This window comes from Balaenoptera ricei, chromosome 8 (genome assembly GCF_028023285.1).
Source record: "Balaenoptera ricei isolate mBalRic1 chromosome 8, mBalRic1.hap2, whole genome shotgun sequence".
NCBI lineage: Eukaryota > Metazoa > Chordata > Mammalia > Artiodactyla > Balaenopteridae > Balaenoptera > Balaenoptera ricei.
In genome coordinates, this window is record NC_082646.1 from 49,929,365 (window position 1) to 49,940,869 (window position 11,505).

General features: G+C 35.0%; 1 long non-coding RNA gene across 1 annotated transcript; it reads left to right on the forward strand.

Moving 5' to 3' along the window:
• Positions 1 to 54: 54 nt before the first annotated feature.
• LOC132370519 (uncharacterized) lies at positions 55 to 11,150 on the forward strand. Its single transcript, XR_009504599.1, has 3 exons — positions 55 to 957; positions 1,798 to 2,080; positions 10,913 to 11,150. It is a non-coding gene; the product is annotated as an uncharacterized LOC132370519 (long non-coding RNA).
• Positions 11,151 to 11,505: the final 355 nt, after the last annotated feature.

The following is an 11,505-nucleotide window of genomic DNA, read 5'->3' on the forward strand; positions in this document are numbered from 1 at the left end:
TTGGGCTTCCAGGACCGAGGTTGCGCTCAAGGACCTTCCGGCAGTGGGAGGTGCTGTGCCTCGCAGCAATGAGGTTTGGAGACCGTGGAGGGTACTGGTTACAACCTACCCACGCCTCAGGATAGAGACTGCAGAAATTGTGAAATTTCCGGATGGAAGTTGAGTGATCTTAAACCTGCCCCATTCGTTGAAAGTCTACCTTAGGTATGTTACTTAAAACTTCCTGGCCAATACATTATACTTCGTGTATTGACCTGGGATATATAAAAACTGCACAACCCTTGGCAAACGAGATAGGTACTCAGTTAAAAAGAAGTCGAAAAGTACCTGAGATTTCTTTGCTCCATCGATATTCTATTCTCCCTTGGACCTTGAGCTCCTTGTGCCATGTTACGATTTGGTTGATTGTGCCACCATAATCTGAGCACCTCAAGAGCAAGCAGGAGCTTGTTTTTTTCTGAGGATCTGTGGGCCCCTGTAGAGTATTGCTTATAAAAGGAGGATCAGGTGAATGAGACGAAAGAAAAACTGCAAAGAGAGCAAAGGAGTCTTGTGCCTCCAACAGTCAGGACAATTGAGAATCAAAGTCTTGGACCAAACCTCTGAAGACCTCTGTTTCAGGTCTCCCCTTCGCAGCCTCTTTCCTCACTTATAAAGCAGGAGGGGAAACAGTCTCACTGATTATTTTGTGAAGTTGTGAGGATCCTATAAAAGCTCTTACCAAGGTTGCTTGGAAAATCATTGAGCTTTATCTAGGGAGAAAGTGGTATTCAAGATAAAGGGGGAACACTTCACAGAAGAGGTGAGCAGGAGAAGACTCCGCTACCCCCACTCCTTCACTGAGAGAGATTTATCTGATGTCAAAATCGTGGCTTGTCAACGAACCAGAAAATAAAAACAGATCCTCATATTCTGAGGTGGAAAGTCAGCGTACGTCCCAATCGGAAAGTTTCCGAGGTAAATGAGGAGAAAGTTTGGGAAAACCAGCTTTTTCGAGTCTAACGTGTGTGTGTGTGTGTGTGTGTATGTGTGAGAATATCTTTTCCCCCCAACACTCCATTTTATACTCTTATTCCAATTTAACTTTAAATGGTTTGAAGCTAATTTTGAAGTTAATAAATGTGCATGCTGTATAGTGTCTGTAGCGTGCCATTCTGGAGTAATAAAGACAATTTTGTACGTTGAGATTTTATAAGAAATCAGTTCTTTTGAAATGTCAAGATGAAATGTCAAATTTCATCTCAAATTTATTGGCTTAAATTGCTCATAACTTTCCTTTATTATTCTTTAAAATCTGCAGAATCTGTAGTGAGGCAACATCTCTCTTTCTTGTTACTGGTCATCTGTGTCTTCTCTTTTTTATGTCTGATCAATCTGGCTAATGGTTTATAATTTTTTTGATCTTCTCAACTAGTTTCATATTTAATTGATTTTTTTGTTTTGCTTTTTTCTGTGTTCAATTTGATTGCATTCTGCTCTGATCTGTATTTTTTCCTTTCTTATTCCTACCTGAGATTTAAGTTGTTCCTCTTTGTAATTTCTTAAGGAGGAAGCTGAGGTCATTGGTGTAAGATCTTTTTCTCCTCTATATATGAGTTTAGCGCTATGAATTTCCCACCAAGTACTGCTTTAACTATATCCCACAGATTTTGAAACATTGTTCATTATTTTTGTTCAGTTCAAAATACTTTTAAATTCTCTCTGCTTCTTTCTTTGACCTGCGGGTTATTTAAAAGTGTGTTACTTTCCTGGGCTTCCCTGGTGGCACAGTGGTTAAGAATCTGCCTGTCAATGCAGGGAACATGGGTTTGAGCCCTGGTCCGGGAAGATCCCACATGCCGAGGAGCAGCTAAGCCCGTGCGCCACAACTACAGAGCTTGTGCCCTAGAGCCCACGAGCCACAACTACTGAGCCCACATGCCTAGAGCCTGTGCTCTGCAACAAGAGAAGCCATCGCAATGAGAAGCACATGCACCACAACGAAGAGTAGCCCTTGCTCACCGCAACTACAGGAAGCCCACACACAACAATGAAGACCCAACACAGTCATAAATAAATAAATAAATAAATAAATAAAAAAGTAAGTAAATAAATCTATTTAAAAAAAGAGGTGTGTTACATTCCTAATAGTTCAAATTTTTCAAATATCTTTCTGTTATTGATTTCTAATTATATTCCATTGTGGTCAGAGAATATACTTTGTATGATTTGAATCCTTTTAAATTTATTGATATTTATAGCCCAGACTCTTGTCCATCTGGGTAAATGTTTCACGTGTACTGAAAAGAATGTATATGCTGCTGTTATGCCAAGTGTTCGAAAACATCAATTACCATAAGTTGGTTGACAGCATTTTTTAAGACTTCTTTATTCTTTCTGAATTTCTACCAACTTGTTCTATCAATTATTGAGAAAAGGTTATTGAACTCTCTTTTATGGGAATTGTTCTATTTCTCCTTTCAGTTCTATCAGCTCTTGCTTCTTGTATTTTGAAGCTTCGTTATTATATGAATAAACATTTAAGGTGAATTGATCCCAGTATCATTATGAAATAACCTTCTTTTTAAAAAAATTTTTTTTTTATTTATTTATTTTTACTTTTGGCAGTGTTGGGTCTTTGTTTCTGTGTGAGGGCTTTCTCTAGTTGCAGCAAGCGGGGGCCACTCTTCATCACGGTGTGCGGGCCTCTCTTGTTGCGGAGCACCGGCTCCAGATGCGCAGGCTCAGTAGTTGTGGCTCACGGGCCTAGTTGCTCCACGGCATGTGGGATCTTCCCAGACCAGGGCTCGAACCCGTGTCCCCTGCATTAGCAGGCAGATTCTCAACCACTGCACCACCAGGGAGGCCTGAAATAATCTTCTTAATAATTGGTGATATGTTTTGCTTTGCAATTTACTTTGTTTAATATTTTTTAAATTAACTTTTATTGGAGTATAGTTGCTTTACATAATATTAATATAGCCACTCCAATAACTCTTTTTCTTTCTTTCTTTTTTTTTTTTTGGCTGCACCATGCAGCATGTGGGATCTTAGTTCCTTGACCAGGGACTGGACCTGTACCCCTGCAGTGGAAGCACAGTCTTAACCACTGGACTGCCAGGGAAGTCCCTCCAATAACTTTCTTTTGATTAGTGTTAACATGACAGTGCTTTTCCCATTCTTTCACTTTTAACCTATTTGTGTCTTTATATTTAAAGACAGTGTATAATTGGATTTTTTAAAATCTAAATTGACAGTTTCTGACTTTTAATGAAGGAGGTGTCTAAGCCATTTATATTTAATATGATTTTTATATTCTAGGATTTTAAATCTATCATCTTGCTATTTGATTTCTATGTGTTGTTCCACCTGTTCTACAGTCTCCTTTCCCTTTCTTCTGCCTTTATTTTTTGAATGAACTGACTATTTCTTATTCTATTTTATTCCTTTGTTGGCCAATTAGCTATAATTCTTTTTAAAAATTGTAATGATTGCTTTAGCATATACAGTATACCTCTCTATTAGTTTCCTCAGGCTACTCTAAGAAAGTACCACAAACTGTGTGGCTTAAAATAACAAATATATTCACTCACTATTTTGGTAGCTAGAAGTCTGAAATCAATGTATTGGCAGAGTTGGTTCCTACTGGAAGTGCTGCAGGACAATCTGTTCCATGCTTCTCTCCTAGCTTCTGGTGGTTGCTGGCAATCCTTAGTGTCTCTTCACCTGTAGAAGCATCTCTGCTTATGTTTTCATATGACGTTTCTCCCCGTGTCTTTGTGACTTTACATGGCCATTTCCCCTCTGTGTGTGTTTGTGTACCTAAATTTCTCTTATCTTATAAGGACACCATTGGTTAAGGGCTCACCCTAACCCAATATACCTCGTTTTAACTTACATCTGCAAAGACACTATTTCCAATAAGGCTACATTCACAGGTACTGGGGATTAGAACTTAAATATATATTTTGGAGGGGCACAGTTCAACTCATGAAAACATCTTTAACTTGTCACAATCTATCTTCAAGTAATATACCACTTTACATATAGTATCAGAATGTTACAACAGTGTACTTTCATTTCTTCTCAGTCTTTATGCTATTGTTGTCATATATTTACTTCTACATATTTTATAAACCACATGTCACATAGTTATCATTTTTTGATATCACTAGTCATTTGTCTGTGAAGTAACTTTTAAAAATAAGAAAATTTCTATTTATCCACATATTTTCCATCTCTGGTGTTTTTTGTTCTTTTTATAGATTCATTTACATCTGGTATAATTCTACCTAAAGTATTCTCTTAGAAAGCAAATCTTCTGGTGATGAAATCTTTCACATTTTGGAAATCTAAAAAGTATTTTGTCCTAGTTTAAAAAATTGTGGTAAAAAACACGCAACATTAAATTTGCCATTTTAACCATCTTTAAGTGTATAGTTTAGTAGTGTTAAGTATAGTCACATTGTTAAGCAATAGATCTCTAGAAATTTTTCATCTTGCAACACTGAAACTCTATACCCACTGAACACTAGTTACTCCTCTTCACTCCCCTCAGCCCTTGGTAACCACCTTTCTACTTTCTGTTTCTGTGAGTTCTATTACTTTATATACTTTATGTGAGTGGAATCATACATTATTTGTCCTTTTGTGACTGGCTTATTTTATTTAGATTTATCCATTTTATAGGATGTGACAGGATTCCCTTCTTTTTTAAGACTGCATAATACTACAATGTATGTATATGTGTATGTATATATATACACACACACACATATACATACACATATACCTATACTGTATATGTATATATGTATATACATACACATATATATGTATATATGTGTGTGTGTGTGTGTGTGTATATACACACACACACATACCGTAATTTCTTTATCCATTCATCTTTTGATGGATGTTTGGGTTGCTTCCACTACATGGTTATTGTGAATAATGCTGTAATGGATATTCATGTGTAAATATATCTTCAAGACCTTACTTTGAAGTCTATTGAGCTGTATACCTAGAAGTGAGGTTGCTGGATCATGGTATTTCTATTTTTATTTTTTTGAGGAACCTCCATACTGTTTTCCACAATAGATACATTGTTTTACATTCCTACCAACAGTGCACAAGAGGTCCAAGTTCTCCACATCCTTGCCAGCACTTGTTATTTTCTGTTCTTTTGATAGTGACCACCTGATGGGTATGAGGGGATGTTTCAAAGTGGTTTTGATTTGCATGTCCCTAATGATTAGTGATGTTGAGCATCCTTTTATGTGCTTATTGGCCATTTGTATATAATATTTAGAGAAATGTCTGTTCAATTCATTTTCCCATATTTTAAATGGATTTTGTTGTTGTTGAGTTGTAGAAGTTTCTGGGTATTAACCACATGTCAAGATATATGACTTGCAATTACTTTCTCCCATTTCATAGGTTGTCTTTTCATTTTGTTGACTGTTTCCTTTGATGTACAGAAGTCTTTAAGTTTGATGTACTCCTGTATGTCTGTTTTTTATTTTGTTGCCTGGGCTTTTGGTGTCATAGTCAAGAAATCATTTTCCAATGTCCTCAAGTTTTTCTGCCATGTCTTCTTTTAGGAGTTTTTGGATATGGAGTATGGAAAAGGCCCAACTTTATTCTTTTGCATGTGGAAATATATCTATTTTTCCAAACACCATATGTTGAAGAGACTGTCCTTTTCCCATTGTGTAGTTTTGGCACCCTTGTCAAAAGTCATTTGGCCATAGTTTTCAAGGATGTATTTCTTGACTATCTGTTGTATTCCACTGGTTAATATATCTATCTTTATGCCAGTATCATATTGTATTAATTACCGTTCCTTTGTAGTATGTTTTGAAATCAAAAAGTACGAGGCCTCCAGCTTTGTTCTTCTTTTTCAGGAATGTTTTGGCCAGTCAGGTCCCACATGAATTTTAGGATTTTTTTCTATTTCTGCAAAAATTGCCATTGGGATTTTGATAGGGATTGCACTGAATCTGTATATTGCCTTGGGTCATATGAACATTTTAACAATATTGAGTCTTTCAATCCACAGGCATGGGCTGTCTTTCCATTTATTTGTATCTTTGATATTTTTAGCAGTGTTTTGTAGTTTTAAGTGTATGAGTCTTTTACCTCCTTTGTTAAGTTTATTCCTAAGTATTTTATCTTTTTTTTTTTGGTGCTGTAGTAAATGGGATTGTTTTCTTAATTTCCTTTTTGGATTGGTCATTGTTAGTGAAGAGAAACACAACTAATTTTTGTGTGTTGATTTTGTATCCTGAAACTTTGCTGAAATTGTTTTTAGTTGTAACATTATTTTTTCGGGGATTCTTAGTTTTTTCTACGTATCAGATCATGTCATCTGTGAACAGAGATAATTTTACTTCTTCTTTTCCAGTTTCTTTTTTTATGTCTAAATTACTTTGGCTAGAACTTCCACACTCTGTTGAATAGTATTGGCAAGATTGTGTATTCTTGCCTTCTTCTTCATCTTAGAGGACAAGCTTTCAGTCCTCTACCATTGAATATGTTATTAGCTATGGAGTTTTAATATGTGGCTTTTGTTATGTTGAGGTAGTTTCTTTCTATTCCTAGTTTGTTGAGTAACTTTTGTCATAAAATGATGTTGAATTTTTCTGCATTGATTGAGATGATCATGTGGTTTTGTCCTTGATTTTGTTAATGTGGTGTATTACATTGATTGATTTTTGTATATTGAACCATCCTTGCATTCCAGGTATAAATCCCACTTGGTCATAGTGTATGATTCTTTTAATGTACTGTTGAATTCAGTTTGCTAGTATTTTGTTTAGGATTTTTGTATCACTATTAATCAGGAATATTGGTCTTTAACTTTATTTTCTTGTGTTTTTGTTTGGTTTTGTTATCAGGGTAATGCTGACCTCATAGAATGAGTTTGGGCGTGTTCCCTTCTTTTCAGTTCTTAAGAACAGTTTGAGGAGGATTGGTGCTAATCCTTCTTTCAATGTTTGGTACAATTCTCTGGTGAAGGCATCTGGTCCTGGGCTTTTCTTTGTTGGGAGCTTTTTAATTAGTGCTTCTATCTTCTTACTAGTTATAGGTATATTCATACTTTTTATTTCTTCATGTTTCAGGTTTGGAAGGTTGTATGTTTTTAGGAATTTATCCATTCCTTCTAAGGTATCCAATTTGTTGGCATATAATAATTCACAGTAATCTCTTATAATCCTTTTTATTTCTGTTACATCAGTTGTAAAGTCCCTATTTTCATTTCTAATTTTAGCTATTTGAGTCTTCTTATTTTTTTTTTAGTTAGTCTAGCTAAGAGTTTGTCAATTTTGTAAATCTTAAAAGAAAAAACCTACTGATTTCATTGATTTCTTTTCCTATTGCCCTTCTATTCTCTTTTTCATTTATTTATTCTCTAATCTTTATTATTTCCTTCCTTCTACTAACTTTGGGTTTAGTTTGTTCTTCTTTTTCTAGTTCCTTGAGGTGTAAGTTTAGGTTATTGATTTGAGACCTTTCTCTTTTAATGTGTTTACAGCTATAAACTTTCCTCTTGGTTCTACTTTCACTGCATCCATAAGTTTTGATATGTTGTGGGTTTTCAGATCCAGAAAAGATCTAGGTATTTGTAAATAAATAAATAAATTCCTTATTTCTTTTAGAAAATAAGAATTTTCTAAATTATAATGCTCTCTTTTTGACCCATTTGTTGTTTAGTAGTACATTCTTTCCTTGACATTGGTCTTAGTGATGATTTTTTATATTTGACACTAAGAGCAAGTGCAAGAAAATAAAAAATAAACAAGTGGGACTACATCAAACCAAAAAGCTTCTGTACAGCAAAGGAAACCATCAACAAAATGAAAAGTCAACCTACCAAATGGGAGAAAATATTTGCAGATCATGTGTTTGATAAGTGGTCAACATCCAAAATATATAAAGATAAAAAACTCATACAACTCAATAGCAAGAAAACCCCCAAAATCTCATTAAAAGATGGGAAGAGTATCTGAATAGACATTTTTTCAAGGAGGGTATATAAATGGCCAACAGGTATATGAAAAGGTGCTGAGAATCATTAATCATCAGGGAAATGTAAATCAAACCCACGATGAGTTATCACCTCACACCTGTTAGAATGGCTATTATCAAAAAGACAAGAAATAACAAATGTTGGCAAGGATGTGGAGAAAAGGAATCCCTTGTGCACTATTGGTCAGAATGTAAATTGGTGCAACTACTATCGAAAACAGGATGGAAGTCCTCAAAAAATTAAAAAATAAAGCTACTGTATGATCCAGCAGTTCCACTTCTGGGTGTTTATCTGAAGGAAATGAAAACACTAGCTTCAAAAGATATATGCAACCCCATGTTCACTGCAGCATTTTATAATAGCCAAGAGATGGGCTCAACTTAAGTGTCCATTAAGGGATGAATGGGATATTATTCAGCCATAAAAAGAAGGAGATCTTGCCATCTGTGACAACAGGGACAGACCTTGAGGGGATTATGCTAAGTGAAATAAGCCAGAGAGAGAAAGACAAATACAGCATACCTCATTTATATGTGGAATCTAAAACCACCACCACTTGGGACTTCCCTGGTGGTCCAGTGGTTAACACTTTGCCTTCCAGTGAAGCAGGTGCAGGTTTGATCCCTGGTCGGGGAGCTGAGATCCCACATGCCTCATGGCCAAAAAACCAAAACATGAAACAGAAGCAATATTGTAACAAATTCAGTAAAGATTTAAAAAATGGTCCACATCCAAAAAAATAAATTAAAAAAAAAAACAAAACACCACCAACACCACCACCAACAAACCAAACTCACAGATACAGAGAACAAGATTGGTATTGCCAGAGATGAGGGTTTGGAGTGGGCAAAATGGTGAAGGGAGTTATAAAATAAATAAGTGCTGGGGATGTAATTTGTATCATGGTGAATATAGTTAATAATACTGTATTGTATGTTTGAAAGTTGCTAAGAGAGTAAATCTTGAAAGTTCTCATCCCAAGAAAAAAAATTACACATATACGTGGTGATGGATGTTAACTAGACTTATTGTGGTAATCATCTTGAAATGTATACATAATTAAATCATTATGTTGTGTGCCTGAAACTAATATGTTATATGTCAATTAGGTCTTTTTTTAAAAGTTTTTTTTTTTAAAGATTTTTTTGATTTGGACCATTTTTTAAAGTCTTTACTGAATTTGTTACAACATTGCTTCTGTTTTATGTCTTGGTTTTTTGGCCACGAGGCATGTGGGATCCTAGCTCCCCAAGTAGGGATCGAACCTGCACCCTCTGCAATGGAAGGTGAAGTCTTAACCACTGGACTGCCAGGGAAGCCCCTAAAAGTTTTATTTTTATTGAAGTATAGTTGATTTACAATGTTTCAGGTGTACAGCAAAGTGATTCAGTTATATATATATAATAAATATTTATATGTTCCTTTTCAGATTCTTTTCCATTATAAGTTATTACAAGATATTGAATATGGTTCCCTGTGCTCTACAATAGCTCTTTGTTGTTTATCTATTATATATATAGTAGTGTGTGTCTGTTAATCCCAAATTCCTAATTTATCCCTCCCCTCCTTTCCCCTTTGGTAACCAGAAGTTTGTTTTCTATGTCTGTGAGTCTATTTCTGTTTTGCAAATAAGTTCATTTGTATCATTTTTTTAGATTCCACATCTAAGTGATAACATGTTTGTCTTTCTCTTTCTCACTTACTTTACTTAGTATGATAATCTGATGATAATGATAATATCAATTATGTCTTTTTTTAGAGATTTCTAGATATCTTTTTTTTGAAATTTTATTTTATTTTATTTATTTATTTTTGGTTGCATTGAGTCTTCCTTGCTGCGCGCGGGCTTTCTCTGGTTGCGTTGAGTGGGGGCTACTCTTTGTCATGGTGTGCAGGCTTCTCACTGTGGTGGCTTCTCTTGTTGCGGAGCATGGGCTCTAGGTGCGCAGGCTTCAGTAGTTGTAGCATACGGGCTTAGTTGCTCTGCGGCTTGTGGGATCTTCCCGGACCAGGGTTCGAACCCGTGTCCCCTGCATTGGCAGGTGGATTCTTAACCACTGTGCCACCAGGGAAATCCTCAATTATGTCGTAATGAAAAAAAGAAACCAAAATATAAATACTTTAAAAATGATTAAAACCTTGTGTTTTATCTTTAAAAATTTAAATAAATAGGATTTTTTGTGTGCGAAGAAGAAAAAAGTGAAGAATGTTTTATTATTGTTATAGGCATCTGTGGTGAACTTTAGGTATTAATTGCCTATGTGACATAGAAAGGGTGTAGCGTCAGAGGAGAGGTAAGGCTTGCAGCTTGATACACTCAGCAAGGACATGCAGGAGGGCCCATGGTGGGCTGCCTCTCCCGACACTGATGTGAATTGGTTCAAACACAATAAGATGGATTTGGTTTGTACAAACAAAGTGAATATATTTGGACTGAAATTTGAGGGATTTTAGTTGTACCTATTGAAGAAACAGATTTAAAGTTAATATAATATATAGAGCAGAATACATTTGAGTAATATATATATATTTGAATAATAAACTTGAAAAAAGAGTGCATTGTTTAATTTCCACATATTTGTGGATTTTTCTATTTTTCTTCTACTGTTTATTTCTAGTTTCATTTCATTGTAGCCAGAGAAGATGCTTTGTATGATTGCAGTCTTCTTAAATGTGAAAAGACTTGTTTTGTGATCTAACATGTTACCTATCTTGAGAATGTTCCATACTTTGATTCTCTTTTCATTTCCCTTTGTGTAAATTATATAGGTATTTTCTTTGTGATTACCATTGCAATAACATGAAACATCTTAAAGGTATAGCAATCTATTTTAAACTGATAATAACTTCAATTGCCTGTAAAATCTCTACTCCTTTACATCTCTGCCTTTCTTATTACAGGCATACCTTGGAGACTGTGGCTTCGGTCCAGACCACTGTAATAAAGCAAATATCACAATAAAGCAAATCACACGAATTTTTTGGTTTCCCAGTGCATATAAAAGTTACATTTACACTGTACTGTAGTCTATTAAGTGTGCAATAGTATTATGTCTTTAAAAACAATGTACATGCCTTAATTTTAAAATACGTTATTGCTAAAAAATGCTAACCATCATCTGAGTCTTCAGTGAGTTGTAATCTTTATCAGGTGCAAGGTTTGAAATATTGCAAGAATTACCATAATGTGACACAGAGACTGAAGAGAGCAAATACTGTTGGGAAAATGGTGCCTGATGCTGGGTTGCTTCAAACCTTCAATTTGTGAAAAATGCAGTATCTGCAAAGCACAATAAAGCAAAGCTCAATAAAATGAGGTATGCCAATATATGTTATTGATGATACAATTACCTCTTTTATATTGTGTATCCATTAACATAAATTTGTAACAATTTTTTATGCTTTTGTTTCTTAAATTCTATATTAGATTGTAAAGTGATTTACACACATACATTATCACACTACAGAATTCTGTATTTGTCTAAATATTTACT